This window comes from Tachypleus tridentatus, chromosome 13, assembly GCF_004210375.1.
Source record: "Tachypleus tridentatus isolate NWPU-2018 chromosome 13, ASM421037v1, whole genome shotgun sequence".
Lineage (NCBI taxonomy): Eukaryota > Metazoa > Arthropoda > Merostomata > Xiphosura > Limulidae > Tachypleus > Tachypleus tridentatus.
The window spans coordinates 211,761,337-211,776,157 of record NC_134837.1 but is presented as its reverse complement, the minus strand read 5'-3'; the positions used below and the strand labels follow the sequence as shown (position 1 = coordinate 211,776,157).

The following is a 14,821-nucleotide window of genomic DNA, read 5'->3' as shown; positions in this document are numbered from 1 at the left end:
AAGTGCAGAGGGAAATTTTGCGTTGAGAGGACGCAATCTGCGATGACTCATACTCACAGTGCGGTGTGTTAACTGCACCTGCCTCATGTAAGAAGTGACAATGTTACAGTTTCATTGGAATTCTTAGAAATATCCTTCTTACAAACATAATATATTTACAGTTAATTGCATCTGTTGTTTTGTTGTAACCAGATGCTTTTAGTCGATCTGAGATGAAATGACTTAGTTTTTTTATCATACATGATCTTAAAGGGTCTTTACGTGGAACAGTGTGTGGGGCCCAATGGTTAACGTGGTGGACTGTGAACCTGAGAGTTTTATGATTTACACTGTTACTTCAAAATTGCGCTTTGCAATTAGAGCAGTGTGTATACGTTGTAAGAATGACAGTCAGATCTCACAATTCGATTAGAGCAGACTTGGCGGTGGGTGCTGTTGACAAGCCTAACTGTCTTCCTTCTATTCTCTGTGCAAAGTTCCAAAACAATGGTTAAGATTCATAGAGAACCCTCAGAGGACGAGAATTACATTTGAATGAAAACTTCACTCAATAGCCGAAATACGCGAAGTCTGCTGGCAGAATACATGTTGGAAATGAAAAGATGACTCGCATAGCTGATCTTGACATTTACGTTGACCCAAAAATTAAAACGAGAAAGTGGTAGTCAGCGCCATCTGTTATGTGTATCAATTAATTTCTCCCAAAATAAATGAACTACTTTCCATTGCATTTATGACAATAGTACGTAATAAATGAATGAATAATTTACATTTTTAATGGCGTGGCGTAGTATGTGTAATTTAGCGAGATGAGTTAAACAATAAAACAACTGACTATACTTCACATAATTTCTTGTGTTTATCTTGCATTTTCTGTCACAATCTTGGAAGAATAAGCTATAAAAATAAAATGCCTGGCGCCCTTCGCCCTTCGTAATATCGAAGGAACCCAAGTGATGAAACAATGCATTCTACAGCTTGATAAGTAAGAATGTAAGTAAATTATGTTTATTTATCTGTATTCACTACCGGATCTCGATCTAAATAGGCATTTTGCTTCGATCGGAAGTTAAAGGTTAATTAATATAGTTAGACTTAGCTACCATGATTATGAACAACATGCAATACCAACCTTGTTTGATGTAACATACTGCAATACCAATCAGACGATTTCGGATTTTCGTGTCGCGCAACATTTTGCAAAACAGAATAAAAATGTTTAAAATTTTTAAAACTGGAAAAGCAACCAATTTCTAAAAACTCATCCAAGAAAGTTAGGAAGGACGTGTAATAACATGTCAAACACAACATGTATGACGTATCCTGTGCCGGTAAGGCCTTGTGTTAATACCAGTAGCTCTTCGGGTCGGCTGAAACATGAAAAACGTAACACTGGTTACGACTTTATATCGGCAAACCACTTGACATGAACTGTTGCGGTGTAAACGGAATTAAGATAATGAAGTAATTTTTCATCAACTATATTTAAACCACCATATTTCAGAATCAGAATAATGATTTTTGAGCACGGTTATTCATTTATTTAAACTCTATAAATTATAAAATATTATGCTAATTAAAAGAACTGGCAAACCAGCAATACGTCTTCTTGAACCCGAAATAGGTCAAGTGGCCATAGCATCAGATAGCATTAAAACATCTTTATCTGTTACTGTTAAATTTTATTTGTCATGAATAATCAATACTTTCTTGGCGAAGGTAAGCTGAGCGGAAACTGATGACCAAAAAGTGTAAGAATTAACCATCACTAGATGGCAGCACATAACCTCTATTTTGATTTGCGTGTGTGAAAATATTCAATATATTCTTTTACGATATATTTAAACATTATATAATCATATTGCGGTAATCGTTCAGCAGTTACTTATGATTTTCTTAATATAACGTTGGCTCACTATCAAAAATTTTAACTTTTACTAAGACAAAAAAAAAAACTGTTTCGAGTTTGTGACACAACTGAAACGAAAACATAGAACCTTTAATTAAACTAGAACAAATGTAATATATGTATTTATTTAGACATAGAATGAAATGTAACCTGATATATTCTTGTATATATTTAAAAATTGGTAAAATAACCAACAGTAACCAGTTTTTTCAGCTTCAGTTAGTCGTTCATTCTTAAAAAGTAACATTTACTCAAACACGCGTTCCATATTAGAATTTTCACAACTAAGTAGATATTACAATAAATTATTTTTGTTTGTTTGATGCACAGCAAAGCCAAATCAAGATGTATCTGCCCCGGAGAATCGAACCCCGAATTTTAGAGGTGAAAGTTCTTTACCCCTGCCCCATCAGCTAACTAAGCCTCACACACACATTATTCTATGCATAAAAATACATATGTATTTTGCTCAAAATTGTACCATGAGCTATTTGTGCTTTGTCAGCCGCAGGGATCTAGCCCAAAACTCTTAGGCTTATGAAATAACCATTTTATTTCTTCATTGGTGGAGTCTGACATGGAGCAGGTCATATTGGTCATATTTTGGGTCGATATTAAACAGTGTAGGCTTTGTCATTATTATACTAAAAATAACAAACTTTAATATAATGATTTCCTTATATTTAACAATATATGCAGAAGCTCCGCAGTGTATAACAAAATGTGTACAGACTGTAATGGTGAGAGTTAGAATTGGACTATGTCAAACTTATCTTTATATACTGAACTGTGTCAAACAAATCAGTGGCTTGTTTTGAAATTCACGCTATTTGTCCCTAAGTTAGCAGCGATGGGAAACAGCTAGTCAACATCATCTCACTGCCAACTTTTGGGCAACTCTTTTACCAATGAATATTGAGGTTGACCGCCAGATAATAATGTCCCACAGCTAAATGTGCGAGAATGTTCGGTGACGAATAATCGAAACCTATGACCCTCAAATTTTGAGTCCAGAGGAGAAATCACGAGGTAATCCTATCATTAAATAGAGAACTGTGTCAATCTCTCAGTGCATACAGGATTTTTCTTGGGAACATTTCCACCCGGTCGTTCATATTCGTATTTTTAAACCTTCATGAGTATTACTTAAGTGATTATAGTTTGAAATCAAACACAAAACCACACAACAGGCTATGTGTACTCTGTCCACAACGGGTGTCAAAACTCGGTTTCTAGAGTTGTTGAGTATGCAGACATACTGCTGTGCATCTTGGGTAGGGTGGGCGTGGAGAACAAATGACTGTAATTAAATGCTCGATCAGCAAGCCAAAAAATAAAAAAGAAGAGACCTGAAAGTCTTTCTTCAGTGCCTGTCTGGTACACGATTTATGTAAATACTGATTAATGTCAGTTACACCATCTTCAAAGCTAGTTGGATGAAGCCACCTTGCGGATGCGAGCTACATAACAACTTACGTAGTCTTGTCTCGCGTAACAACGTGACCCGAATAAAAACCGAGTTTTGAGATTTTCATAAAACCTACTGAACATGGGAAGCAACCTATTACCGAGCATAGCTTGAAGTTTATTTCGCCATTTTTATGTTCTAGCTAAAACAAAGTTTTTCTTTGATTTATTTACGAGTTTTAGGTTGTCTCTGTGACGTAATATCGGGTAGTAAGCTATTTTTTAACATCCTTCGTCCTGAATCGACGGGGTGGAGTTTTCTAAAGTGTTATCTAAATCCATTTTTATCAAATACACATTGCTCTAAAGCGGGGAACATTAATTGACTCAGGATCTGTATGTTCTGTGACCTGTACTTGTACAGGTGGGAAGTTATTGAAACAGTAAATAAAAGAAACTGTAGTTATATCTTTGGTATTACACAACCTTAGTGGTGGAAGATCAAACGAAAAACCTATCTTTAATTTCTTTTTCTTTCACACATCTTACATGTTATTAGCCTGTAGCTACGTCACGTTCCTGGTGCATGCATGGCGCGAAGAGCCGCGTGTTTGTATGCGTTACCCGTGCGGTAGTGGCTATTCTTTCGCTGAGGGGCGTCATTACAATCCATTAGCAATACTCGAGCATATTTTCACTGAGAGGTGAGCGCTAATAAATCAAGACGAGAGAGGAGAGACTTTAATTCTAGTTATATCAGATTGGCGTAAAATACTGCGTCCTTCCAAACACTTGACATCTTTTGTGCACTGTGGAGTTACCTGCGTTTGTAGAGATCTTTGTCAAAAGGTGTTCTCTCTAACAGGCACTCATTTGTAAGATTTATTAGCGCTATTTGAGATGATTATATGTCGTTTAAAAGTTGTAGTCCAAGTTTGATTCAATTATATGCTACAGAGAGAAAGGGGAACCTTGTTCTTGGTGATGACACGGTTGAAGTGACTGAGTGCAGTCGCCATTTTATTCTGATTCGAGCGACGTGCTCGGTAAATAAAAACAATTGAGATGGCATCACGCAGATTATGACGTATTGTTCTATGCACAATCGAAGTTTCCTAAGCTTAAACTAAACCCGAAATCATGATTTAAAAACTGTGCACGATGCAACACTTAAAGGACGGCGTGGAAATACTAAAAGAAAAACAACATAAATATAATTTGAAGAATAGTTACTAACCCTTGCTTTATATAACTTTAACCTTTTATCAGGTATTAATCATTGTCCACCCTGTAACTTGTTCAATGGGTGGTCGACATTTATAACCGTTAACAAATAGCAGAGAAAACGAAATGTTATATCTGTAATTATCACGTTTCTAGCTGAGTAAAAACAGTTAAATGAACCAAAAAAAAACGTCTCTGAGCCTGGTCGTTCACCACATGTCATTGTGTGTATATAGTAAATAAATTCTAAACTTTATGTTCTGTTTGAATATCGATTTTTTAAAATAACAATAATTTGGAATATCTTATAATAGTTAAAGCCTTTCCGTTGGTCAGTGTTAAGTTTGCAGACTTATAGAACCGAAAAACGTTTTCCCATCTCCGCGGTAGGCAGAGCACAGGCAGCCTATTGTATAGCTCTTTGAACTTACTCAGGAACAAGGCGGGCCCCGTCGCGCCAAACATGCTTGCTCTTTCAGCCGTGAAAGAGCATTATAATATGACGTTCAATCCAACTATTCGTTGGTAAAGGAGTAGCCCAAGAGTTGGTGGTGCGTGGTGATGACTAGCTGCCTTCCCTCTAGTCTTACACTATTAAATTAGGGACGGCTAGCACAGATAACCCTCGAGTAGCTTTGCGCGAAATTCAAAATACATACAGAAACAAGGCAAATAAACAAACATAATAGCGGGAATAGAAACTTTAGGTTATTTTCTGAATGTCAGAAATATGTAGCAGTGAAACTTTGCTGTAAGGCAATAGTTCCTTTTCAAGTGTATTATTTCTGGAGCATTTTGATTACTTTCAATAAACGTGATAGAAACGTTGAATGTTTGCTGATTTTCTGCCCATCTTATTCTTTGGAAACATTTATCTCACTTCCACGAATGTTGTATCGTTGTATTGTTTTCTTCTTCTAAATTATAAAGTTTATTTACCATAACTAAAGCATCAAATATATCGCTTTGTTGGCTTTTATTGCTTTTATTAAATTTGACATACTGTAAGGAAATATGAAAGAAGACCAACGTTTCGCCCAAACAATCTTCATGTAGTCCTGGTGAATGTTAGAAGAATGTCAACGTTTCGCCCAAACAATCTTCATGTAGTCCTGGTGAATGTTAGAAGAATGTCAACGTTTCGCCCAAACAATCTTCATGTAGTCCTGGTGAATGTTAGAAGAATGTCAACGTTTCGCCCAAACAATCTTCATGTAGTCCTCTTCATGTAGTGAATGTTAGAAGAATGTCAATGTTTGTGCCCAAACAATCTTCATGTAGTGCTGGTGAATGTTAGAAGAATGTCAACGTTTCGCCCAAACAATCTTCATGTAGTGCTGGTGAATGTTAGAAGAATGTCAACGTTTCGCCCAAACAATCTTCATGTGGTCCTAATGAATGTTAGAAGAATGTCAATGTTTCGCCCAAACAATCTTCATGTAGTCCTGGTGAATGTTAGAAGAATGTTAACGTTTCGCCCAAACAATCTTCATGTAGTCCTGGTGAATGTTAGAAGAAAGTTAACGTTTCAGTCAAACAATCTTCATGTGGTCCTGATGAATGTTAGAAGAATGTCAACGTTTCGCCCAAATAATCTTCATATGGTCCTGGTGAATGTTAGAAGAAAAAGGTCAACGTTTCGATCAAACAATCTTTCTAGTGAATGTCAAGAGAAGGTCAACATTTCGGTTAAACAATCTTCACGTAGACCTCACGAATGTTATTTCACAACAACATTGTTTTGTTTGTTTTCGTTTTATTAATTGTTTTAGTAATTTACCAACTATAAGATGGAACAGCCTTAGAACTGTATTTGTTTACTTGTTTTCTTTCTTTAGAATTAAGTAAAAGCTACACAATGGTGTTATCTGTGCTCTACCCACCAGGTGGTGTTAGAGTTTTCTTATAGAAAAGCTACATTGGATTATCTGCGAAATGAAAAAAAAACTTACTTATGTGTTTATTTGCTGTTACACAGTCAGCGCTTTTCGGTTGTCACTTGTAAAAAGGAATAAAGTCAACAATAACACCTTAACTTATGTTACCTTTAATTCATGCATTTATATCATATTATATAATCTATATAACAGTCATAAAAACGTCTTCTTTCAACAGATATAGGGCCGGACGTGGCCCTTTGGTTGGTGTGCCCAGAATGTCAATGCACAATTTATTATAATGTAAATAAATCGCATTGAAATGTAAGCATGTTTATAGCTTTGGGCACTTTGTTGCATGTACTCGATATTTGTAATGTAGCTCCCTCTAGTGAGCATTATGTTGATTATTTAAAAATGGACCTTATATTTTTAATAGAGTAACTTGCCAAAATTCAGTCTTATAGTACAAAATAGAAATCTGTATATTAGTTATTATTTTCCACTCAAGTAAGTTTTCGATACATTCAGTATTCTAGGAAAGATTATAAAACTTTTAGGCTTTCAAATGTAAATATTTAACAACGTCTGAAATTACTGTGGAAGATATTCCATTGATTATTGGTTCTTTTTCTTTACTTATCAACTAAAGCCCTATGTTAATAATTTACGTTATTAAAATGTGATTATACAGAGTACGTCATTGTACGGAATTTAACAAGAAGACTTTAATTGTTATAATGTTGGCTTGTAGATGTCGCCACGTATTTCGATAGTAAACAAGCTTTATTTCCTGCGGACTAAGTCGTAATATTCAGCGTTCTGTATCACACCACAACTATGTAGATATGAATAGGGGTTGTTTATGTTGTTAAGGATGATGGGGTATGCCCATTAGGTATCGAAACTTGTTTTAGTGTTAGTAGTCTCCAGACTAGCCACTGGGGGCGGAGATAGAAATCTATAACTTACCTCTTTTTTTTTTTTTTTTTCAATTTCACTTTGATATCATGTCTCTCTACATATTTTTATTAAACTTTTTGAACACTCTGGATTAATGTATGATATTAAGAATAGCTCCTAGTACAAATATGCTCTGATTTTTTTTTGGGGGAGGGCTTTATTTCTGCAAATATCAATAGCTTAAACCAACTAATCTTCAACCAATCAGATTTGTAAACATTGTATTAGAATCTTGAGAACATATTAATACTGTTAGTTACATAAGGGGCCTGGCATGGCCCGGCCCCTTATGTAACTCGCTCGATTTGTAATATGAAGGTCGCTGGTTTGAATCCCCATCACACCAAACATGCTCGTCATTTCAGCCGTGAGGGCGTTATAAAGTAATGGTCAATACCACTATTCGTTGGTAAAAGAGTAGCCCAAGAGTTGGCGGTGGGTTGTGATGACTAGCTGCCTTCCCTCTAGTCTTACACTAATAAAATAGGAACAGCAAACGCAGTGTAACCCTCGTGTAGCTTTGCGCGAAATTCAAAAACAAACATACAGTTAAATAATGTGTCTCCAAAGAACAGTAAACGTAAAATCAAATACAAAAAATAAGAGAAATATAAGATTTATTGGAGCCGTCATGGAGTTAAAAAATGTGTGTGTTAAGTGATTATTTTAAGTATAATTTATACACATAAAAAGTATTACATTCCGTTTTTATACTGTTAATGTTATTGTAGTGTATATAAGTGTAATGGTTATTAATCCGTACTCGAAAGAATACGGTCATAGAAACTAAAGAACCAGAAAATAGAGCATTTTTACAGCCTTCACTCTTAGTCGGTTTTCCAGAAATCGGGTTTCGATACCCGTGGTGGGCAGAGCACAGATAGCCCAGGATGTAGCTTTGTGTTTAATTTCAAACAATCAATTAATCACTCTTAGTCGTTTAATTGTAAACTAGAAATCCTATAACACTAAAGATTGAAACTCAGTGCTTGTGGTGGATGCAATGCTTGAAACTAGATGGGCTAAAACCAAACAAATAAAAAACATTCTTGTTCAATACATGTAAGTTTTAATATATTACAGCATAAATAAATTCTGCAATTGTGTTTTTTTTAATTTGCTATTATTCCTAAAGCGTGTCCCTCAGTGTCAGACGAAGATTTTGATTTTATGATTCTGTGTCTGCGCTCTGTTTATTTGTTTATTTATCTTAAATCATCTTGGATCACAGGTTAAAAAATGTAAACATATTAAGTAAAACGTAAGTTACAGTACAGGTGGTATGCAGGTATGACAAACATCGTGAAGGTAGTATGCGAAAGATTGAAGTTTGGAAAGCACTGAATCAGAGGGAAAGCAGCCAGTTAACGCTTTCCACTTTTGTGTTACCTCTTTTTTTAACCAATGAATAGTGGAACTGAGCTTTACGTTATAATTTTCCCACAGTTGAAAGGGCAAGCATGTTTGATAAGAGAGATACGAACCCATGCCCTGCAGATCGACAGCCAATCATTTTAACCACCACTCTGTTGTTTCTACACTATGGATGACTATTGCAGGTAGCACTCGTGTAGCTGTGCTTGGATTTTAGAAACAAAAATTAATAAAGAAATTCGTTTTAAAATTCCTTATCAGTCCTGGATTACCCAATAGAAAGACTAAGCACATGATTAAGACACAAGTAAAACCTCGTTAAGCTTCCTTACACTTCACTGCACACTCTTCTCATCATCACTTATCCTCAGATAAAGCTTATGAAGTTCTATGTATGTTGTGTACAGTTTTACATGTAATTTAGCTATTTTAATTTCATCAAACAAAATTTAGATGTTATTTTACTGTTTAGTATTGTTTTTATTTTAAACTACATATATGTATGGGTCACCATAATCTTTTCAGTGCTTAAGGCCTATAAAGGTCTTAATCCAGCTCTCCTCCTTATCTTTCGAAACGTTTATCAAGAGCTCAACATGGCCAGGTGGTTAAGGCACTCTACTCGTAATCTAAGCGTCGCAGGTTCGAATCCCGGTATCACCAAATATGCTCGCCCTTTCAGCCGTGGGAGCGTTATAATGTGACGGTCAATCCCACTATTCGTTGGTAAAAGAGTAGCCCAAGAGTTGGCGGTGGGTGGTGATGACTAGCTGCCTTCCCTCAAGTTTGCTAAATTAGGAACGGCTAGCGCACATAGCTCTCGTGTAGCTTTGCGCGAAATTCAAAACAAACCAAACCAAAACATATATGTATCTCAGATAATTTCGATTTGCGAACAAGTGAATAGAATAGGAAAATATAACATTTGTGTCTGTTAAGGAGAAAATAATTGGAACTACAAGAAACTGCAACATAAAAAAGTGAATAACTTATAGAACCATTTTCCGACACAAACACCCTAATTTTTGAATAGGTTTGTCTGTTTGTTATTGGAATTTAGCGCAAAGCTACATTAGGGCTATCTGTGCTATCCGTCCCTAATTTAGCAGTGTAAAACTAGAGGGATGGCAACTAGTCATCACCAACCACTGCCATCTCTTGGACTATTCTTTTATCAAGTAATAGTGGGATTGATAGTCACATTATAACACCCCCACGACTGGAAGAGCAAATATGTTTGGTACGACGGAGATGCGAACCTGCAACCCTCAGATTAAGAGTCGAGCGTCCTAACTACCTACATAGTTTGTGAAATTAAAGGTGTATAGCAGCGAATTATTCTTTAAGAAAATCATGTTGATACGGTCTGAAACCATGTGAATATAAACTACACGAAATAAGTTTTGACACTTCGGTTGCAATGTCATTAAACATAGGCCCGGTATGACTAGGTGGGTTAAGGCGTTCAACTCGTAGTCTGAGGGTCGCGGGTTCGAATCCCCGTCGCACCAAACATACTCGCCCTTTCAGCCATGGGGACGTTACAATGTAACGATCAATCTCACTATTCGTTGGTAAAAAAGTAGCCCAAGAGTTGGCAGTGGGTGGTGATGACTAGCTGCCTTTCTTCTAGTCTTACACTGCTAAATTAGGGACGGCTAGCGCAGATAGCCCTGGAGTAGCTTTGCGCGAAATTCAAAAATAAAACAAAGTTGTTAAATATACTGATTAATTCATGTTTATAATGGTTTTAAATTTCGTAACAAAATTTTTATATGGGTGTTTGACTGGATCAACATTTTGCACAAGACTGGACGAGGGTTGTCTGCAAATAACCGTCTCTAATTTTGAACTGTGAGCGTCTACAAATAACATTGTTACTGCCACCTGAACTCGTGATGAGATTTGCGGCAACGGGCTACGAACTTAAACTCTTAGACTTACAGATCACAACCAGACCGGAAGTAGTGAAGAAAATGGTGGTTAAGTTGGTCCTTGTATCATACATACATTCACATTGTATTTTGTAACATATATACACATACATACATTCACATTGTATTTTGTAATATATATACACATACATACATTCACATTGTATTTTGTAACATATATACACATACATACATTCACATTGTATTTTGTAACATATATATTGTATTTTTGTAACATATATACACATTCACATTGTATTTTGTATATATACATTGTATTTTGTAATATATATATATATACACATACATACACCAAGACGAGTGTGTTTGAGTATATGTATTGCATGTATATTCATGTACACACAAATATATTCTACCCGACAAGGCCAGATGACTAGGTGGCGCTTGACTCGCCATCTGAGGGTCGCGGGTTCGAACCCTCTTTACACCAAACATGCTCGCCGTGGGGGTGCTATGTGTAACGACTAATCCCCACTATTCGTTGGTAAAAAGAGTAGCCCAAAAGATGTCGATGGGTGGTGATCTCTAGCTGCCTTCCCTTGTAGCCTTACATTGTTAAATTAGGGGCGGCTAGCGCAGATAGACCTCGAGTAGCTTTGCGCGAAAATTCAAGACAATTATATATATGTTTCTATATAAAATAGAAATGTTTCGATCAATCCTACTCTTCGTTGGTAAAGAGTAGACCAAGAGTTGGCGGTGGGTGGTGATGACTAGCTGCCTGCCCTCTAGCCTTACATTTCTAAATTAGGCATGGCTAGCACAGATAGATCCCGTGTAGCTTTGCACGATATTCACAAAGCAAGAAACATATAAATCTAACTCATTTCACCAGTCGACGCACGTCCACGTATTATACAATATTCCAGCACTTTTCAGAAGTGACAACGTATCACTTTTTTAATATTATTATTTACGTGTTCGACTCTTCGTGGCCTTATTTCGACCAATGACGGGCTTATCTTCTCTAGACTGCTTGACTTGCAATACCGAGGGGTGAGTCGCAATCCAACCTCAGCTTGATGCCACATTTTATCTCTTCCAGCATCAATCTCCACTTAAGAATGACACAAGTACACAGCGAGAATGTGACTAGTCTCCACATTGAGAGACGGGGTCACGAGGTTGGACGGTGTAACGTCACGCACGTCAGGTACACTGACTGGTGACAAATGGAGAAATTAGCAGGGTGCCTGGATATATTATTCTGAGCTAGGGGAGGGAATGTCTATGAGGAATATTAAGTAATATTCGTATTACAACTAATTATTATCAGCAAATAAAAATAATTAACGTACGAGGAAGATGAAAAATGAAACTGACAATTTTACACACAGTTCGTGTTTATATCTCTCAGTTGTATTCATCTACGAAACATGAAAAATAAAAAATAAACAGCGGGTAAAACAATGATGGTTAAATTTTTTTTTTCATTTATACGTATAGACAAATTACGACATTCTGATCGTGTAACACGAACCAACAAGGGACGGCTCTGCATTATGGTAGTTTATTCCAGAACACATATTTTAATCTGACGACAAACAATCGTAGAAGATAAAATATGAGTCATGTATGAGTACATTGGGATGGATGACAATTTTCTGTTATAAAAACCAAAATCACAAGCGGAGAGTTCGACGTTTTCAAAGCTTTCCGTCTTTTTCCTTCGAACGTCTAAAGTGTAAAGACGGAACACTTTCGAAACGTCGCCCTCTACACCTATGTTTTTCTTGTGTTTTTTTTTCCACATCCTAATGTATTTATCCTGAATGTTCTCACTAAACAATCTATAAAAGTTTGTTTGTTTATTTAAGAATTTTGCGCAAAGCTACACGAGGAACATCCCTAATTTAGAGCCACTCTTTTACCAACGAATAATGAATCTTACCGTCGCATTATAAACCCTCCACGGTTGAAAGGGCGAGCATGTTTGATGTGACGGGGATTCGAACCCGTGACCCTCAAATTACGAGTCGAGCGCCCTAACTACCTGGCCATGCCGGACCCAGCACTTTAGACCTGCTATTGTACTAATCCGTCCACGAGTGGATCAGGAGTAAGTTAGAAAAAAAAACCAAAAACTTATAACGCTAAAATCGAATGTTCGATCCTTCGTCGTGGACAGAACGCCGATAGCTCATTGTGTAACCACGCGCTAAAACCCAGTCCAGCTACTATCTTAAATAAAGTTTAATAACTTTTTTCACTTGTGATCAAAAACTGAAAAACACGTGTATTAGAAGTATACGACACGCTCCCCAGTGACACAATAGCATGTCTGCGAACTTACAATGCTAGAACTCTGGTTTCAATACCCGTGGTAGGCAAAGCACAGGTAGCCCACTGTGCTTAATTTGAAAACAAACAAACGTACGGTAATTTATAGACAAATAACTCAGTTCGAGAGTTATACCTGTGTAATAAAAAGCAGCTGTGTGGTCAAAACTGTAACAACACATACACATGTATAGCAATTACCTCACGTTCTTGATTTTTGTACTGACAGAAGCGCCATCTTAGAGAAAAGTTTCTGGTGAGCTTAAAATAAACCAATTTCCGAAAATATAAAAAAAATATCTGGCTTGTTAAACAAAAGAAATATAGAGTTCAAGAAAAGTATTGAGTTTACTGAGTTTGCCTCCTAGTCACCCGCTAGTACAGAGTTAAGTTTACGTATTTATGACGCTAAAATAATAGATTCGATCCCCCCCAATAGACTCAACAGATAGCCCGATGTAATTTTGTTATAAGAGAAAAAAAAACTCACACACTGTGCCTCCGAGTGGATTTTTTTTATATATATTTTATGGACACTGAGAACAATCTAGATGAATTACTTTCCCACCAGATCCAAAAGTTCAAAGACTCTCTAGTGAATGAATCTACTTCGTTGGATGTCTTTTAAATTAAACATTTCAAAGAGCATGATATGTGAAGTGAATGTCTTTATGTATATACCAAAACAAATGCAACGTTACCCAGTTCAGCTTCGTTCCGCTCCACTGGATTTCTGTTTTCAAGAATCATCTTCAACGAAACACCTGGAAAGTTCTGAATATTCTAGCTCTCAACGGGTGGTCAGAATACGTCCTGTTCAGTCGCCATCGTCTCACGTGACGGCGCTGATAAGGGGATGGCTTGCCGCCACAGGAAGCCGGACAGGCCGAAAGCATCAATTTTCTACGCCCCAGGTGCAGGTGGTATAGAAGGCCCAGTGAAAATTTACCTTGTCATTGACTCGCACCACGTTTCTTGATTCAGTCTTCAGTTGTTGACTCAACCATTCAACACATTGTCCTGTACATCTTGTGGATGTGGTAACCCTTTGACCCATTATTTCTTCCACTTTCGTTTGTCGACGATTACAGTTTCTCAGCCTAAAGTCGAAGATTAGTTTTTAATTCTTAAAAGCTTCTGTGCACGTTCCTCTCAAACAGCGTGAAATTGACAGAGAAATGTTAACAAGACAAGCAAAACATTTCCATATAGAAGTTCTTGGTGACCTATGTACTGACCTCTTCACACAAATAGAAATAAAAAAGTCCTTCATTCATCTATACAAGCCAAAAGTACTAATATCCATAGATTATTTATAAATTTATTAAATTAAAAAATAGCTTCTATTGTTCCTATAGAGATAGTTGGTAATATTCCATTGTTTGTCTGTTTTCAATCTTCGCGTCCAAAATATAGCAGAGTTAGACTAGAAGGAAGGTAACTAATCATCACCACCCACCGCCAACTCTTTTACTAACGAATAGCGGGATTGACCGTCCTGCCACTTTATAGCACTCCCACGACAGAAAGGGCGAACATATTTGGTATGACGGGGATTCGAACCTGCCACCCTCCGATTACGAGTCGAGTGCCCCAACCATCTAACCATACCAGACCTGGCCGTTGGTAATACTAGAAGATTGTGTGTATAACACTGATTAGTTAAGCACAATTGTTTAAATTATCTCAGAGATTAGGTCTTGAGAGACCATAACTTGACCGCTCCAATGTCGTTGGAAAAGTTTGATCACTGTGGAAGTATTCATTTCAGATATCACCCTCGGCGGCTTTCAAACATTCTTCGGCTTCAGTGAGTAGATACACCGAAAAAT

At 36.8% G+C, this 14,821-nt stretch overlaps 1 long non-coding RNA gene across 10 annotated transcripts in view; it reads right to left on the bottom strand.

Annotated features, from left to right (window-relative positions):
• Positions 1–14,821, bottom strand: part of LOC143239634 (uncharacterized) — a 77,869-nt gene that overhangs the window by 14,230 nt on the left and 48,818 nt on the right. For 3 of the 10 annotated variants that reach the window (XR_013021274.1, XR_013021268.1, XR_013021270.1), the window contains one exon: positions 13,691–14,089. The exons of 1 other annotated variant lie outside the window; for it this stretch is intronic. This is a non-coding gene — a long non-coding RNA (uncharacterized LOC143239634). Of the gene's footprint in view, positions 1–1,132; positions 1,371–5,777; positions 6,148–13,690; positions 14,090–14,821 lie in introns of those variants that run through there. 6 more of the 10 variants (XR_013021273.1, XR_013021277.1, XR_013021279.1 and 3 more) reach the window with 4 other exon arrangements.